The sequence below is a fragment of the Tamandua tetradactyla genome, chromosome 3 (assembly GCF_023851605.1).
Source record: "Tamandua tetradactyla isolate mTamTet1 chromosome 3, mTamTet1.pri, whole genome shotgun sequence".
NCBI classification, from domain to species: Eukaryota; Metazoa; Chordata; class Mammalia; order Pilosa; family Myrmecophagidae; genus Tamandua; species Tamandua tetradactyla.
Window position 1 is genome coordinate 76,705,342 of NC_135329.1, and position 17,899 is coordinate 76,723,240.

At 66.0% G+C, this 17,899-nt stretch overlaps 1 pseudogene across 1 annotated transcript; it reads left to right on the forward strand.

The window, feature by feature from the left end:
• The first annotated feature begins 11,472 nt into the window (after nucleotides 1-11,472).
• On the forward strand, nucleotides 11,473-17,503 carry LOC143675657 (protein FAM135B-like; annotated as a pseudogene). Its single transcript, XR_013171670.1, has 3 exons — nucleotides 11,473-11,625; nucleotides 13,613-13,745; nucleotides 14,839-17,503. The product of XR_013171670.1 is annotated as a protein FAM135B-like (transcript).
• The last annotated feature ends 396 nt before the right edge of the window (nucleotides 17,504-17,899 follow it).

Below are 17,899 nucleotides of genomic sequence, written 5' to 3' on the forward strand. Positions count from 1 at the left end.
CCAGGGGCTGGGGCTGGGACTGGGCCTGGGTCTGGGGCTGGGCCTGGGTCTGGGCCTGGAGCTGGACCTGGGGCTGGGCCTGGGGCTGGTGCCGGGCCTGAGCCTGGGGGTCATGGGCCAGAGGCTGGGCTTGGGGCTGGGGCTGGGGCTGGGGCTTGGGCTAGGCCTGGGGGTCATGGGTCAGAAGCTGGGCTTGGGGCTGGGGCTGGGGTTCAGGGGCCTGGGGCTGGGCCTGGGCCTGGGGCTAGGGCTTGACCTGAGCCTGGGCCTGGGGCTGGGGCTGTGGGTCACGGGCCAGAGGCTGTGCCTGGGTCTAGGCCTGGGTCTGGGGTTGGGACTGGGCCTGGGCCTGGGCCTGGGCTGTGGCTGTGGCAGGGCCTGGGGCTGGGGCTGGGCCTTGGGCTGGGCCTGGGGTTGGGCCTGGGGCTGGGGCTGAGGGCTAGGCCTGGGGTTGCGGCTTGGCCTGGGCCTGGGGTTGGGGTTCAGGGTCCAGAGGCTGGTCCTGGGGCTGGGGCTGGCCTGGGGCTCGACGTGGGTCTGCGGTTGGGCCTTGGGCTGGGCCTGGGGCTGGGCCTGGGTCTGGGCCTGGGCCTGGGTCTGGGTCTGGGGCTGGGTCTGGGCCTGGGGCTGGGCCCGGGGTTAGGCCTGGTTCTGGTGCCGGCGGCTAGTCCTGGGGCTGGGGCTGGGCCTGGGAATGGGTGTCACGGGCCAGAGGCTGGGCTTGGGGCTAGGCCTAGGGCTGCGGCTGGGTCTGGGGGTCAGGGGCCAGACTCTGGGCCTGGGGCTAGGCCTGGGGCTGGGGCTGGGGCTGGGCCTTGGCCTGGGCCTGGGGTCGGGACTGGGGCTGGGGCTGGGACTGGGGTTGGGGATCAGAGATAGAGACTCGGCTTGGGGTTGAGTCTGGGACTGGGGCTGGGTCTGAGTCTGAGCCTTGGGCTAGGCCTGGGGCTGGGACTGGGCTTGGGCTTGGGCCTGGGCCTGGGGCTGGGCCTGGGCCTGGGCCTGGGTGTGAGGGTCAGGGTCCAGAGGCTGGACCAGGGGCTGGGGCTGGGACTGGGGCTGGGGCTGGGACTGGGACTGGGTCTGGGTCTGGGACTGGGGCTGCGGGTCACGGGCCAGAGGCTGGGCCTGGGACTAGGCCTGGGGCTGGGGTTGGGGCTGGGCCTGGTCCTGGGCTGTGGCTGTGGCAGGGCTTGGGGCTGGGACTGGGCTTGGGCCTGGGGGTCATGGGCCATAGGCTGGGCTTGGGGCTGGGGCTGGGGCTGGGGCTGGGGCTTGGGCTGGGGCTAGGCCTGGGGGTCACGGGCCAGAGTCTGGGTCTGGGTCTGGGGCCAGGGGCTAGTCATGGGGCTGGGGCTATGCCGGGGCCTGTGTCTGGGGGTCAGGGGCCAGAGGCTGGTCTGAGCCTGGGTCTGAGGCTGGGTCTGGGTCTGGGTCTGGGGCTTGGCCTGGGGCTGTGCCTGGGGCTGTGCCTGGTGGTCAGGGGCCTTGTGCCGGACCTGTGACTGGGGCTGGGGCTTGGGCTGGGCCTGGTCCTGGGGCTGGGTCTTGGGGTCAGTGGCCAGAGGCTGGGCCTGGGGCTGGGGCTGGCCTCGGGCTGGGCCTGGGCCTGGGCCTGGGCCTGAGGCTGGGCCTGGGGCTGGGTCTGGGCCTGCGGCTGTGCCTGGCCCTGGGCCTGGGGTGGGGCTTGGGCTGGGCCGGGGCCTGTGGCACAGGCTGGGGGTCAGTGGCCATAGGCTGGGCCTGGGCTAGGCCTGAGTCTGGGGTTGGGCCTTGGGCTGGGCCTGGGGCTGGGCCTGGGGCTGGGGCTGGGGGCTAGGCCAGGGGCTGCGGCTGGGCCTGGGCCTGGGGCTGGGGGTCAGGGGCCAGAGTGTGGCCCTGGGGCTGGGTCTGGCATGGGGCTCGGCGTGGGGCCGGGGCTGGGGGTCAGGGGCCTGGGCCTGGGCCTGGAGCTGGGGCTGTGGGTAACGGGCCAGAGGCTGGGCCTGGGACTAGGCCTGGGGCTGGGGTTGGGGCTGGGCCTGGGCCTGGGCTGTGGCTGTGACAGGGCCTGGGGCTGGGACTTGGCCTTGGGCTGGGCCTGGGTTTGGGACTGGGGCTGGGTCTGGGCCTGTGGCTGGGCCTGGGGCTGGGGCTGGCCTGGGACTGGGCCTGGGGCTGGGGCTGGGGCTGGGGCTGGGCCTGGGTCTGGGAGTCAGGGGCCAGAGGCTGGGCCTGGGGCTGGGGCTGGGCTGGACCTTGGCCTTGACCTAGGCCTGGGCCTGGGCCTGGGTCTGGGGCTGTGCTTGTGTCTGGGCCTGGGGCTAGGCCTGGGGTTAGGCCTGGTTCTGGGGCCGGGGGCTAGGCCTGGGGCTGGGACTGGGCCTGGGCCTGGGGGTCATGGGCCAGAGGCTGGGTTGGGGCTAGGCTTGGGGCTGGGTCTGGGTCTGGGGTCAGTGGCCAGAGGCTGGTCCTGGGGCTAGGCCTCGACCTGGGTCTGGGTCTGGGTCTTGGGCTGGGCTTGGGGTTTGGACTGTGGCTGGGGCTGGGCCTGGGTTTGGGGTCAGGGATAGAGGCTCGGCCTGCGGTTGGGGCTGGGACTGGGGCTGGGTCTGGGGCTGGGCCTTGGGCTAGGACTGGGCTTGGGCTTGGGCCTGGGCCTGGGTCTGGACCTGGGGTTGGGCCTGGGGCTGGGGATGGGGTTAGGCCTGGAGCTGGGGCCGGGGGCTAGGCCTGGGGCTAGGGCTTTGACTGGGCCTGTGTCTGGGGGTCAGGGGCCAGAGGCTGGCCTGGGACTAGGCCTGGGGCTGGGGTTGGGGCTGGGGTTGGGGCTGGGGTTGGGGCTGGGCCTGCGCCTGGGCCTGGGGCAGGGTCCGGGCCTAGGGCTTGGGCTCGGCCTTGGGCTGGGCCTGGGGTTGGGCCTGGGGCTGGGGCTGGGGGCTAGGCCTGGGACTGCGGCTGGGCCTGGGCCTGGATCTGGGGGTCAGGGGCCAGAGGCTGGTCCTGGGGCAGGGGCTGGCCTGGAGCTCGGTGTGGGGCCGGGGCTGGGTTTCAGGGGCCTGGGTCTGGGCCTGGGTCTGGGACTGGCCTGGGGCTCGGCCTGGGACTGGGGCTGGGGGTCAGGGGCCTGGGGCTGGGCCTGGGGTTGGGGCTGGGTCTTGGACTGGGCCTGGGGCTGGGGCTGGGGCTGGGGGTCAGGGGCCAGAAGCTGGGCCTGGGGCTTGGCCTGGGCCTGGGCCTGGGGCTTGGCCTTGGGCTGGGGCTGGTGCTGGGCTTGGGGCTGGGTCTGGGGGTCAGGGGCCAGAGGCTGGGCCTGGGGCTGGTGGTAGGGCTGGCCTGGGGTTAGGCCTGGGGCCGAGGCTAGGCCTGGTGTTAGGCCTGGGGCTTGGGCTGTGGCCGGGCCTGTGTCTGGGGGTCAGGGGACAGAGGCTGGCCTGGGCCTGGGTCTGATGCTGGGTCTGGGCCTGGGGCTGGGGCAGGGCCTGGGCCTGGGGTTGGGGGTCAGGGGCTTGGTGCTGGACCTGTGACTGGGGCTGGGGCTTGGGCTGCGGCTGGACCTGGGGCTATGGCTTGGGGTGAGTGGCCAGAGATTGGGGCTTTGGCTAGGCCTGGGTCTGCGGTTGGGCCTTGGGCTGGGAGTCAGGGGCTAGATTCCGGGCTTTGGGCTGGGGTTGGGGCTGGGGCTGGGCCTGGGCTTGGGTGTTATGTGCCAGAGGCTGGTCCTGGGTCTGGGGCTGGGTCAGGGGCTGGGGCTGGGCCTGCGACTGGGGGTCAGGGATAGAGGTTAGGCCTGGGGCTGGGGCTGGGGCTGGGTCTGGGGCTAGGCCTGGGGCTGGGCATCAGGGATAGAGGTTAGGCCTGGGGCTGGGGCTGGGGCTGGGGCTGGGACTGGGCCTGGGGCTGGGGCTGGGGCTGGGCCTGGGGCTGGGAGTCAGGGGCCAGAGGCTGGGCCTGGGGCTGGGGCTGGCCTGGGACGGCCTGGGGTTGGGGCTGGGCTGGACCTTGGCCTTTACCTGGGCCTGGGCCTGGGCCTGGGTCTGGGGCTGGGCCTGGGCTTGGGTCTGGGGCTGGGCTTGGGCCTGGGCCTGGGCCTGGGTCTGAGGCTGTGCTTGGGTCTGGGCCTGGGGCTGGGCCTTGGGTTAGGCCTGGTTCTGGGGCCAGGGGCTAGTCCTGGGGCCTGGCCTGGGCCTGGGCCTGGGGGTCATGGGCCAGAGGCTGGGTTTGGGGCTAGGCCTGGGGCTGCGGCTGGTTATGGGGGTCAGGGGCCAGAGGCTGGTCCTGGGGCTAGGCCTGGGGCTGGGGCTGGGGCTGGGCCTTGGGCTGGACCTGGGGCTGGGACTGGACTGGGCTTGGGCTTGGGCCTGGGCCTGGGTCTGGGCCTGGGGCTGGGGCTGGGCCTGGGGCTGGGGCTGGGGTTAGGCCTGGAGCTGGTGCCGGGAGCTAGGCCTAGGGCTGGGGCTGTACCTGGGCCTGTTTCTGGGGTTCAGGGGCCAGAGGCTGGCCTGGGACTAGGCCTGGGGCTGGGTTTGGGGCTGGGCCTGGGGCTGGGTCTGGGCCTGGGCCTGGGGCTGGGCCTAGGGCGGGGCCTGGGTTTGGGCCTGGGTCTGGGCCTTGGGCTGGGGTCAGGGGCCAGATTCTGGGCTTGGGGCTGGGGCTGGGGCTTGGGCTGGGCCTGGACCTGGGGCTGGGGCTTGGGGTCAGTGGCCAGAGGCTAGGCCTGGGGTTAGGCCTGGGGCTGGGGCTGTGCCTGGGCCTGTTTGTGGGGGTCAAGGGCCAGAGGCTGGCCTGGGACTAGGCCTGGGGCTGGGGTTGGGGCTGGGCCTGGGCCTGGGCCTGGGCTGGGGCCGGGCCTGGGGCTGGGGCTGGGCCTGGGCCTGTGTCTGGGGGTCAGGGGCCAGAGTCTGGCCTGGGCCTGGGTCTGAGGTTGGATCTGGGGCTGAGCCTGGGGCTGGGCCTGGGCCTGGCGCTGGGGTTCAGGGGCCTGGTGCCGGACCTGTGACTGGGGCTTGGGCTTGGGCTGGGCCTGGACCTGGGCCTGGTGCTTGGGGTCAGTGGCCAATGGCTGGGCCTGGGGCTAGGCCTGGGTCTGCGGTTAGACCTTGGGCTGGTCCTGGGGCTGGGCCTGGGGCTGGGGGTCAGGGATAGAGGCTTGGCCTGGGGTTGAGACTGGGACTGGGGCTGGGTCTGGGTCTGGGCCTCGGGCTGGGCCTGGGCCTGAGACTGGGGTTAGGCCTGGAGCTGGGGCTGGGGGCTAGGCCTGGGGCTGGGGCTGTGCCTAGGCCTGTGTCTGGGGGTCAGGGGCCAGAGGCTGGCCTGGGACTAGGCCTGGGGCTGGGGTTGGGGCTGGGCCTGCGCCTGGGCCTGGGGCTGGGGCCGGGCCTGGGGCTGGGGCTGGGCCTTGGGCTGGGCCTAGGGTTGGGTTTGGGGCTGGGGCTGGGGGCAAGGCTTGGGGTTGCGGCTGGGCCTGGGCCTGCGGCTGGGGTTCAGGGGCCAGAGGCTGGTCCTGGGACGGGGCCTGGCCTGGGGCTCGGCGTGGGGTCGGGGCTGGGGTTCAGGGGCCTGGGGCTGGGGCTGGGGCTGGGGCTGGCCAGGGACTCGGCCTGGGACTGGGGCTGGGGTTCAGGGGCCTGGGGCTGGGCCTGGGGCTGGGGCCGGGTCTTGGACTTGGCCTGGTCCTGGAGCTGGGGCTTGGCCTGGGGCTGGGCCTGGGGCTTTGCCTGGGCTGGGGCTGGGGCTGGCCCTGGGGCTGGGGTCAGGGCCCCGAGGCTGGGCCTGGGGCTGAGGCTGGGGCTGGGCCTGGGTCTGTGGGTCAGGGCCTCGAGGCTGGGCCTGGGGCTGGGTCTGAAGCTGGGGCTGGGCCTGGGGCTGGGCCTGAGTCTGGGGGTCAGGGGCCAGAGGCTGGGCCTGGTACTCACCTGTGGGTGGGCCTGGGTCTGGGTCTGGGTCTGGGGCTGGTGGTCAGGGACCAGAGGCTGGGCCTGGGTCTGGGTCTGGCCTGGGGCTCGGCCTGGGGCTGGGGCTGGGGGTCAGGGGCCTGGGGCTGGGCCTGTGCCTGGGGCTGGGGCTTAGGCTGGGTCTGGGCCTGAGGCTGGGGCTTAGGGTCACGGGCCAGAGGCTGGGCCTGGGACTAGGCCTGGGGCTGGGTTTGGGGCAGGGCCTGGGCGTGGGCTGTGGCTGTGGCAGGGCCTGGGGCTGGGACTGGGCCTGGGGCTGGGCCTGGGGCTAGGGCTGGGGCTAGACGTCAGGGGCCAGAGGCTGGGCCTGGGGCTAGGCCTGGGGCTGGGGCTGGCGCTGGGTCTAGGGCTAGGCTTGAGGCTGGGCCTTGACCTGGGCCTGGACCTGAGCCTGGGGGTCATGGACCAGAGGCTGGGCTTGGGGCTGGGCCTGGGTCTGGGGCTGGGTCTGGGCCTGGGCCTGGGCCTGACGCTGGGGCTGGGGCTGGGCCTGGGTCTGGGGGTCAGGGGCCAGAAGCTGGGCCTGGTGCTGGGCCTGGGGCTGGGCCTGGGGCTGGGCCTGGGGCTGGGGCTGGGGCTGGGGGTCAGGGGCCAGAGGCTAGGCCTGGGGCTGGGGCTGGCCTGGGCCTCGGCCAGGGGCAGGGGCTAGGGTCAGGGGCCTGTGCCTGGGGCTGGGGCTTGGGCTGGGCCTGGGCCTGTGGCCGGGGCTGCGGGTCACGGGCCAGAGGCTGGGCCTGGGACTAGGTCTGGGGCTGGGGTTGGGGCTGGACCTGGTCCTGGTCCTGGGCTGTGGCTGTGGCAGGGCCTGGGGCTGGGACTGGGCCTTGGGCTGGGCCTGGGGTTGGGAGTGGGGCTGGGTCGGGGCCTGTGGCTGGGCCTGGGGCTGGGGCTGGGCGTCAGGGGCCTGTGTGACGGACCTGTGACTGGGGCTGGGGCTTGCACCGGGCCTGGACCTGGGGCTGGGGCTTGGGTTCAGTGGCCAGAGGCTGGGCCTGGGGCGAGGCCTGGGTCTGCGGTTGGGCCTTGGGCTGGGCCTGGGGCTGGGCCTGGGACTGGGGCTGGGCCTGGGTCTGGGCCTTGGGCTGGGGGTCAGGGGCCAGATTCTGGGCTTGGGGCTGGGGTTGGGGCTGGGGCTCGGGCTGGGCCTGGGTGTCATGGGCCAGACGCTGGTCCTTGTTCTGGGGCTGGGTCTGGGCCTGGGGCTGGGGCTGGGGCTGGGCCTGGGGTTGGGGGTCAGGGATAGAGATTGGGCCTGGGGCTGGGGCTGGGGCTGGGTCTGGGGCTAGGGCTGAGGCTGGGCCTTGACCTGGGCCTGGACCTGACCCTGGGGGTCATGGGCCAGAGGCTGGGCTTGGGGCTGGGCCTGGGGCTAGGGCTGGGTCTGGGCCTGGGCCTGGGCCTGGGCCTGGGGGTCAGTGGCCAGAGGCTGGGCATGGAGCTGGGCCTGGGGCTGGGCCTGGGGCTCGTCCTGGGGCTGGGTGTCAGGGGCCAGAGGCTGGGCCTGGGGCTGGGGCTGGCCTGGGGCTTGGCCTAGGTCTGTGGTTGGGGGTCAGGGGCCTGGGGCTGGGCCTGGGCCTGGGGCTGGGGCTTGGGCTGGGCCTGGGCCTGGGCCTGGGCCTGGGGCTGGGCCTGGGGCTGGGCTTGGGGTTGGCCTGGGGCTGGGGTTGGGGCTGGGCTGGGCCTGGGGTTGGGCCTGGGTCTGGGGCTGGGGGCTAGGCCTGGGGCTGCGGCTGGTCCTGGGCCTGGGTCTGGGGGTCAGGGGCCAGAGGCTGGTCCTGGGGCTGGGGCTGGCCTGGGGCTCGGCGTGGGGTCGGGGCTGGGGGTCAGAGCCCCGAGGTTGGGCCTGGGGCTGGGGCTGAAGCTGGGACAGGGCCTGGGCCTGGGCCTGAGGCTCGGGCTGTGCCTGGGGCTGGGGTTGGGCCTGGGGCTGGGGCTTGGCCTGGGCTGGGCCTGAGCCTGAGGCTGGGGCTGGGCCTGGTTCTGGGTGTCAGGGGCCAGAGGATGGACCTGGGCCTGGGGCTGGGCTGGGCCATGGCCTTGACCTGTGCCTGGGCCTGGGCCTGGGTCTGGGGCTGGGCTTGGTTCTGGGCCCGGGTCTGGGCCTGGGGCTGGGGGTCAGGGACCTGGTGCCAGACCTGTGACTGGGGCTGGGGCTTGGGCTGGGCCAGGACCTGGGGCTGGGGCTTGGGGTCATGGCCAGAGGCTGGGCTTGGGGCTCAGGGTGGGGCTAGGCCTGGGGTTAGGGCTGGGGCTGTGCCTGGGCCTGTGTCTGGGGGTCAGGGGCCAGAGGCTGGCCTGAGCTTGGGTCTGAGGCTGGGTCTGGGCCTGGAGCTGGGGCTGGGGCTGGGGATCAGGGGCCTGGTGCCGGACCTGTGACTGGGGCTGGGACTTGGGCTGCGCCTGGACCTGGGGCTGGGGCTTGGGGTCAGTGGCCAGAGGCTGGGCCTGGGGCAAGGCCTGGGTCTGCGGTTGGGCCTTGGGCTGGGCCTGGGGCTGGGACTGGGTCTGGGGCTATGCCTGGGGCTGGGGCTGGGGCTGGGATGTAGGGGCCAGAGGCTAGGCCTGGGGCTGGGGCTGGCCTGGGGCTCGGCCTGGGGCAGGGGCTGGGGATCAGGGGCCTGGGGCTGGGCCTGGGCTTGGGGCTGGGGCTTGGGCTGGACCTGGGCTTGGGGCTGGGGCTGCGGGTCACGGGCCAGAAGCTGGGCCTGGGACTAGGCCTGGGGCTGGGATTGGGGCTGGGCCTGGGCCTGGGCTGTGGCTGTGGCAGGGCCTGGGGCTGGGACTGGGCCTTGGGCTGGGCCTGGGGTTGGGAGTGGGGCTGGGTCTGGGTCTGTGGCTGGGCCTGGGGCTGGGGCTGGCCCGGGACTGGGCCTGGGGCTGGGGCTGGGCTGGACCTTGACCTTGACCAGGGCCTGGCCCTGGGCCTGCATCTGGGGCTGTGCTTGGGTCTGGGCCTGTGGCTGGGCCTGGGGTTAGGCCTGGTTCTGGGCCGGGGGTCAGTCCTGGGGCTGGGGCTTGTCCTGGGCCTGGGGGTCATGGGCCAGAGGCTGGGCTTGGGGCTAGGCCTGGGGCTGTGGCTGGGTCTGGGGGTCAGGGGCCAGATTCTGGGCCTGGGGCTAGGCCTGGGGCTTTGGCTGGGGCTGGGCCTTGGGCTGGGCCTGGAGTTGGGACTGGGGCTGGGGCTGGGCCTGGGGTTGGGGGTCAGGGACAGAGACTCAGCCTGGGGTTGAGACTAGGACTGGGGCTGGGTCTGGGGCTGGGCCTTGGGCTCTATCTGGAGCTGGAACTGGGCTTGGGTTTGGGCCTGGGCCTGGGTCTGGGCCTGGGGCTGGGCCTGGGGCTGGGCCTGGCCTGGGGCTGGGGCTGGCGTTAGGCCTGGAGGTGGGGCTGGGGGCTAGGCCTGGGGCTGGGGCTGTGCCTGGGCCTGTGTCTGGGGGTCAGGGGCCAGAGGCTGGCCTGGGACTAGGCCTGGGGCTGGGGTTGGGGCTGGGCCTGGGCCTGGGCTGTGGCTGTGGTAGGGCCTGGGGCTGGGACTGGGCCTGAGGCTGGGCCTGGGGTTAGGCCTGGTTCTGGGGCCGGGGGCTAGTTCTGGGGCTGGGTCTGGGTCTGGGCCTGTGGCTGGGCCTCGGGCTGGAGCTGGCCTGGGACTGGGCCTGGGGCTGGGGCTGGGCTGGACCATGGCCTTGACCAGGCCTGGGCCTGGGCCTGGGCTTGGGTCTGGGGCTGTGCTTGGGTCTGGGTCTGGGGTTGGGCCTGGGGCTGTGCTTGGGTCTGGGCCTGGGGTTAGGCCTGGTTCTGGGCCGGGGGTCAGTCCTGGGGCTGGGGCTTGTCCTGGGCCTGGGGGTCATGGGCCAGAGGCTGGGCTTGGGGCTAGGCCTGGGGCTGTGGCTGTGGCTGGGCCTTGGGCTGGGCCTGGTGTTGGGACTGGGGCTGGGGCTGGGCCTGGGGTTGGGGGTCAGGGACAGAGGCTCGGCCTGGGGTTGAGGCTGGGACGGGGGCTGGGTCTGGGTCTGGGTCTGGGTCTGGGCCTTGGGCTGGGTCTGGGGCTGGGACTGGGCCTGGGGCTGGGCCTGGGGGCTGGGCCTGGGGCTGGGGCTGGGGCTGGAGTTAGGCCTGGAGCTGGGGCCGTGGGCTAGGCCTGGGGCTGGGGCTGTGCCTGGGCCTGTGCCTGGGCCTGTGTCTGGGGGTCAGGGGCCAGAGTCTGGCCTGGGCCTGGGTCTGAGGCTGGGTCTGAGGCTGGGTCTGGGCCTGGGGCTGGGACTGGGGCTGGGTCTGGGCCTGGGGCTGTGGCTGTGGCTGGGCCTGGGCCTGGAGCTGGGCCTGGGGCTGGGGCTTGGCCTGGGGCTGGTTCTGGGGCAGGGGCTGGGCCTGGGTCTGGGGCTGGGCCTGGGTCTGGGGCTGGGCCTGGGGCTGGGGCTGGGCCTGGGGCTGGGCCTGGGTCTGGGCCTGGGTCTGGGGGTCAGGGGCCAGAGGCTGGGCCTGGGGTTGGGGCTGGGCTGGGCCTTGGCCTTGACCTGGGCCTGGGCATGGGCCTGGCTCTGGGGCTGGGTCTGGGGCTGGTGCTGGGCCTGGGACTGGGGGTCATGGGCCAGAGGCTGGGCTTGGGGCTGGGGCTGGAGCTGGGGCTTGGGCTAGGCCTGGTTGTCATGGGCCATAGGCTGAGCCCGGGGCTGGGGGTGGGGCTAGGCCTGGGGTTAGGCCTGAGGCTGGGGGTCAGGGATAGAAGTTGGGCCTGGGGCTGGGGCTGGGGCTGGGTCTGGGGCTAGGCCTGGGGCTGGGGCTGGGGCTGGGGCTAGGGCTAGGGCTGAGGCTGGGGCTAGGGCTGAGGCTGGGCCTTCACCTGGTCCTGGACCTGAGCCTTGGGGTCATGGGCCAGAGGCTGGGCTTGGGGCTGGGCCTGGGGCTGGAGCTGGGTCTGGGCCTGGGCCTGGACCTGGGCCTGGGGCTGGGGCTGGGGCTGGGGCTGGGGCTGGGCCTGGGGCTGGGCCTGGGGCTGGGCCTGGGGCTGGGCCAGGGGCTGAGGCTGGGCCTGGTGCTAGGCCTGGGCCTGGGTCTAATGCTTGTCCTGGGGCTGGGACTGGGGCTGGGCCTGGGGCTGGGACTGGGGCTGGGGCTGGCCCTGGGGCTGGAGCTCAGTCTGGGGCTGGCGGTCAGGGGCCAGAGGCTGGGCTGTGGCCTGGGCCTGGGGCCGGGCCTGGTCCTGGGCCTGGGGCTGGGGCTGGGGCTGGGCCTGGGTCTGGGGGTCAGGGGCCAGAGGCTGGGCCTGGGGTTGGGCCTGGGGCTGGGGCTGGAGCTGGTCCTGGGCCTGGGCCCGGGCCCGGGCCTGGGTTTGGGGGTTAGGGATAGAGACTGGGCCTGGGGATCGGCCTGGGGCTGGGGCTGGGCCTGGGCCTGGGGCTGGGGCCGGGGGCGGGCCTGGGGTTGGGCTGGGCCTGGTGCTTGGCTGGGACAAGCTGGATTGTGGGGCTGTGAGCATGCCTCAAACATTTCCCTGGGGCTGAAGGGGAGCGGGCACCTTCCCGACCCTGACCTTCGTGGCATGGCCTCTGCCCACAGCCAGCTGTCCCTGCATGTGTGGAAATTGGACTACCTCAGCAGCCTGCCCCCACTGCCCGCAGAGTGCCTGGACATCAACGGTGACAGGAGTAGCCTGCCCATCATCTTTGAGGACCACTACGTGGACAGCCCTGAGGCATGTAGGTGGACATACAGGGTGGGGATGCCTCGTGGGCAAGTGGGTGGGTGTACAGGGTGGAGACATGAACCTGTGGGATCCACCGGGTATCTCCTTTGTTTCCCAGCTGCCCCACAGGCCAAATGAATGAGAGTTTGGTCAGTTCGGAGAGGAGAAGCAGGAGCTGAGGGCGGTTGGTTGTGGGAAGTGAAATGGACAGGTCAGCACATAATGCAGGCATCAAGGAATGGTGGGCCTCCTTCCAGCTGCAATTCCATCCAGGACCCCGGTTTTTACCCACAACTTTGGAGCCATGTCTCCACCTCAGCAGGCCATGCAGAGCAGCCGAAGGACCTTTCTGGTCTCAGGGTGTGACTGCGTTATGAAGTTGCTTCTTGCTGCGTCTAATGGGCTGATTCAGCCCTGTGGAGTGAGGTTAGGGCTCACACAGGCCAGGCAGTGCTGGAGAAGCTGCATGCATGCAGGGGAAAGTACCCACTGCAGAGAAAACACATGGCACCCACAAGGGCATGTGTTCACACATGTGCACCCACAGAGCTGACTGTTGTGAACCACGCTTTGTTGGTGTTGCACTGAGTTTGTCAGTGAACTGAGAAGGCATCTGGGGGACCTGGTACCATGGGTGTACATGAGCCACAGCTCCCCTGCCCCCTGCCAGCCCTGCTTGTGGAAACCTAGGGAGCCACAGCAGGTAGCAGCTGAAGAGGCCCGTGTCTAGGAGAAGACCAGAAAGTGCTAAGCCTTCTGCAGAAGTTTTTTGTGCTTTATGCTTTAATGCTATTAGAAACGCGCAAGCCCTCTTTCAGATGAAAAACAGAGACACAGAGTAAGAGTATTTACTAAATATCACATAGCTTATAAAAGTCAACATTCTGAGTTAACTCATTCTGACTTAAAAGCCCACACCCCACCTTGCCGTCTTATTGTGAAAGCTTTTGAACTATTTTGCTTGGAGGCCCCAAAATTTAAATGATGGATCAACATGGCTGAATCTCAGAATCTGTGCAGTTTGAGGTGTGTGGGATGTTTTAGACATCTGGGTGACTTTCTGGGACTGTGCAGCCTGCAGGCACTCCATGTTTGTGGTTCTGGTCTGTACCCAACATCTAGTGTTGATACAAGGTGAGGCTCTGCAGAATGGAGCTGGTGAAAGCCAGCTTGGGAGTATGTCCATGATGCACATGTGCTCAGATCCTTCACAGTAATATGTTTCATCACAGACAGTGTGAAGTGTTTGGGATTTAAAATAATCATTATCAGACCTCCTGATTGTATCACCATTAGGTCTTGTGGATTTTGTCTTCAGCCATTTTGTCTATCCCTATTTATAGAAGGAGGGAACATATATCTCAGCCCCTTAGTGCCATGGGGCACCAGCCCTCTGTTTCTTTATTCTTCAAAGCACCTCTGGGTCCTCACCTGCTGGGAAGCCAGCTGCTGGCCCTGCCCACTCCTCCCCACCCCCTTGGGGTGGAGGCTGGTATGAGATGTGGCCGGGAGACCCCCAGAGCTGGGCCTGTGCACCCTGTCTGCACCCAGGGGTACCCGCCAGGCCCCGGCTCCTCCCCACACTGCCCAGCTCCTCCCTGGCCCATCCCCACGCCCCTCCCTGGCTCCTCCCTGCACCCCTCCCTGCACCCCCTCAGCTCCTCCCCAGCCCCTCCCCACATCCCTCCCTGACTCCTCCCCACACCTCCCCATGCCCCTTCCCACATCCCTCCTGCCCCAGATGACTCCTCCAGAGTTTTCCCCTCCCCCACTCAAAACCAAGGCTCTTTTGACCTTCTTGGTCTTTCCTGGTGTATTTTGATATTTTAGGACCCCTGGCTAAGAATATTAGTAAATAAAGAACTGCTTCCCCTTTCCTCACTCTGTCTGATTTAGTACTCTTATTTTCCTTCGAGCTTACTGAATACATTTGCATTCCACTCAGGTATTGCAGTGGAAAATGAGAAATAAAAGAGTTTCACTTCCATCCTGAAAGTGTAACATTCACCCCTGGCCTGCTCCCGACCATCGCTTGGCGTTACTGTGTGGCGGACCCTCTGGCATCCTCTCTCCTCTGTGGCCCAGTCCTCCACGGACCCGCACACCTACACTCTGCTCCCTGCCCCACGGTGAGTCCGTGGGTTCCCAAAAGTCTTAGCCCCTGCCCAAACTGCCTGGGTTTGAATTTTTCTTCCAACACTTAGTAGAGTTCACAATTTGTGAGATCTGATGCAAGGAGTGATGTTTTCTATTCTACAGGGTTTTTGCAAGTGGTGACACACCAATCTGTAGAAGCATGTAAAAGAGGGCCTGGAACAAAGGACGTTGCACATACATATTAACTAATACCATTACTATCTGACTGCAAATCCTTTCTCTTAGTATTAGATCATTTTCTTACTCATTTTCCCATGGTTGTAATATTAAAGCCAACATTTTTGATGACCCACTCCCTCACTGATCTGCCTGTGTCCAGTTCTACTACCAGTGGTAAATCTGGAAAGCCCTTCTTTATTTTCCACCAGTCCACCTGTCCACCCCTTACTGTCCTGTAGGTACCAGGTTCCTTATTCACATGTTTGTCCGTATTGTGGGTTCTCTGTCTGTCCAGTTCCTCCAAAGACCTGTGGTACAGACAGACAAGCAAAGCATTGATTTTTGCCCAATTTTGTGAGAGATGGTGGGGCAGACAGAGTGAGAGAGACAGAGATGGAGAGAAAATGGTTTATGCAAAGGGACATGAGCAAAAGCGCTTGGCGTTGCCCCTGCCACTGCCTGCCCTGTGGGGAGGCCCTGCTGGCTGGATGTGCTTCTTAGCAGCATCCCTGTGGCCTGATACCTGGCCTGACACTGTCCTTCGTGGAGAGCAGAATTCACTTCCCGTGGGTGAGGTGGCTACGTGCCTGCCCTGTTGCACTGTGGGCCGCCCAACTCAGGTGAGGGACGCGCACTTGGAGAGGAGAGGAGCTCACTTGAGCTTCTTGGCTGTGCGTCAGCCTCCAGCTGGGACTGTCCCTGCCAGGTTTGACATCCTGCAAACACCTACATAATCTGGCCTGGGGAGATGTTTTAATGCTTAGAATAAGAAACTATTAAAAAGTCTTTAAGTAGTAAAGGACATATCAAGAGTTGCAGGGTTTGATGGCTTAGCACTTGGCTCGTGGGTGGCATTGAGCACAGATCCTCATGCCATGCTGCCCTTTTGCCTTTTGCTTTCCATAGGGCATGATTTGAGTGCTTACCCTGAGTTTGATGTTCCAGCAAGAAGCCCCACGAGAACGACTCTACAAGACAGAAAAGAGAACCAGATTGTCAATGACAAATCATCTTTCAGGGAAGACCTCATCTTTTGTCCAGGAAATGACCCCATGTGGCCTCTGAAGAGCAGGTTCCCGGGACTCCAGAGCCAGGTGATGTCACCACACCCTGTCACGTGCCACTGTGCTCAGTCAAGGCGTACCTGATGACTGGGGAATGCCAGGACAGTGCAGGTTTGCCTGAAGAGGAGCATCTACCTGATATTGGGGCATGCCTGCCAGCCAACAGGGAAGTGCCTGGCCCAGAGGCTGCCCAGGGCCCAGCCCCAACCTACATTGATGTGAGCCCCAACGCCGAGAATCCCTGTGGAGCCGTGTGCATGGCAGCTGTCTGTGCTCAGCATGAGCATGGGGTCCCTGGGCAGTATTGTGACACACTCAGGGCTGTGCTTTGCACAGGCCCCATGGGGAAAAACCATCAGAAGGCCGTCCCTGTAGACCAAACCACACCCTGTGTGCCAGGCACCTTTGGGAAGGGTGCAGACCGAGAGGCCAGGATGGTGCTGCTAAGTCTGAACCCCGGCCCTTCCGAGTCCTGTGACCCTGGGGGCATTAGGCTTCCTCAAAGGAGGTGTCTGTGTTGCCTGGCACCCTTGAGAGGTCTTCTTCCCTCATCTCCAACTCGGGCACTGAGAGGGAGCCAAGCTTGGTGGCCTTGTCAGAGGTGCACAGCCGGGCCCTGGAGCTGATGACGGAGACCGAGGGGCTGACCCTGTGACACACACTGCACAGGCGCTTGCTGGAGGATGGGCCCATGGACAGCAAGGCCAGACTGACCAGCAGCATCCAGGCCTCTCTCACCTCCATCAGCTCCTTGCCTTTTGAGGACAAGGAGCAGGAGCTGGCACTCACCAAGCTGACCAAGTCTGTGTCCGCTCCCCACATCAGTAGCCCAGAGGAGGTGGCTGAGGTGGCGGAGCCCGGGCAGCAGGGTGGAGGCCCGCAGGCCACAGGCATGCATGGCCAAGGTGCAGGGGTCCCGGGGAGTTGCTCTCAGCATCCGGGGGGCCCCGTGTTCCAGGGGGCTGCGGCCACCCATTCCCCTGTAGAAGTAGTCTCAGGTGCTGGTGACCATCAGGCTCCAGGCTCTATAGACAGAGTCAGGCTGACCCCCAGAGACCTGGCAGTGGGGATGGTAGAGCCAAGACCCCTCCAGGGGCGGAGTCCAGAGGCCCTGATTTCACAGTGCCATGCATCATTGCACCTGAGCCCCTGGGCAGCAGGTCTTTCCATAGAGCATCTTGGGAAACCCTGAAGGCTCAGCCCGAGGACTCAGATGTGGGGAGAGGTACACTTTGTGATGGCAGCGTCATAGGAGAGGAGGAGATGGCCCACCATCAGGTGCCTGAGTTCAGATGTACCCCGGCACCCCATGCCATTGGCCTGGGCCCAGCAAGGGCACAGAGAAGCTTGCCTTGCATCACTGATGGCCCTGCATTGGACAGGGCAGCTGAGGCCTTGCAGGAGCCTGGACCTGAGGCAGGAACTATGGCCCTCACTGCAACTTACTCCACTTCCCCCCAAGTGTTTGGAAGCCAAGAGCCAAAGGCAGGCCCACCCACAGTGGGGGCCCAGCTGCCCCTGCCCGAGACCTTCACCCTGGGTGGCCAGAACACAGCAGAGGTCCTGAACTTGTCCATGTCCTGCACCACCACATGCCTCCCTTTCTCATCCGTGCCCAAGGAGACCCCAGGCAGGGCCAGATTCTCCTCTAAGCAGACCCCCTTGCCCATCACCCATCAGACAGTGGGCTCCTTTTGAGTCATTTCCACCCAGGCCAGCAAGTGGGGGGAAGAGCTCAGTGAAAGAAAGGATGTTAAGGTAAGCTGCTGACCAGCATTTTTATATTTTTACACATATTGCTCAATTTCATACATATCATTTCAAAATGGAAATAATTTTCTGATTTAAGTAAAGTAATATGATCCTACTGTAAAAATTAGAAAATGCAGAACATTATAAGGAAGTAATATTTATCAGCAATCCCAACTCCCCTAAATAGCTACCCCTGTATACTCTTCCACACTTTTCTTTATATGCAACTTTATTCTATCTACATGTGTTTTTTATGCAAAATAGGATCATTCTGTACAAACACTATATATTTCTTTCTACTTAATATATTGGAAACATCGCTCCATGTTTATAAATCTTTTTATATAACCAGTTTAGGGTTTCATAGCATTCCACTGTATGGACCATGATTTATCAGCTAAACCTTTAGTGATGGACATTTAAGCGTTGCTCAGATTTTAGGATGATAAATGACCTCTGATGAGCTTCATCATCCCTCTATCATTGCCCATGTCAAGAAACCAACTCTTTAAGGGCCTTTGGGAATAGGACTTCTTCATAAGACTTACCTTCTGAGCCCTGGTTAAGTTTGTGGGGTCCTTAACTTTGCTGCCCCATTGTGGTGTCAGAAGCCCCGCCCCCCGTCTTCATCTGTGTGTTGATTCTGTGTTCATATCACTCCCCTACTATAAACTATATATCTGATTAAACATATACCGAATCATTTAATATCCATCTCTTCTACTCTTTCTGAAAATGGTAACAAATTTTGATGTTCCCAAAAGCAATTGCACAGGCAGGTAAACATTGGAAGTTTTGTTTCATAAAGAACCGTAAATACTCATTATGTGACACTTGTCATCAATTCTATTATTTGTACTGGGCCCTGTCTGAGGCCTGGCCATTACTTACTCACAATCCAGCAGGGAAACAGAAGACAGCAGGAGTGAGGGGTGGGTAAGTGTGCACGGTGAGGCCTGCAGCAGGAGCTCCTGGCTTTGCTGGAGGCAGTGGGTGAAATGGGGTTAGAAGCTAAGAGAGGTTCCTGAGAAGATGCCCCTGGGCCAGGTGTGGAATATAAAGGCAGCTCTGATGTTGAGGAGGAGGAGGAGGAGGAAGAGGAGATAATAGAGAACACACTTTTTACAATTGATATTACTCCAGGTCCTGTC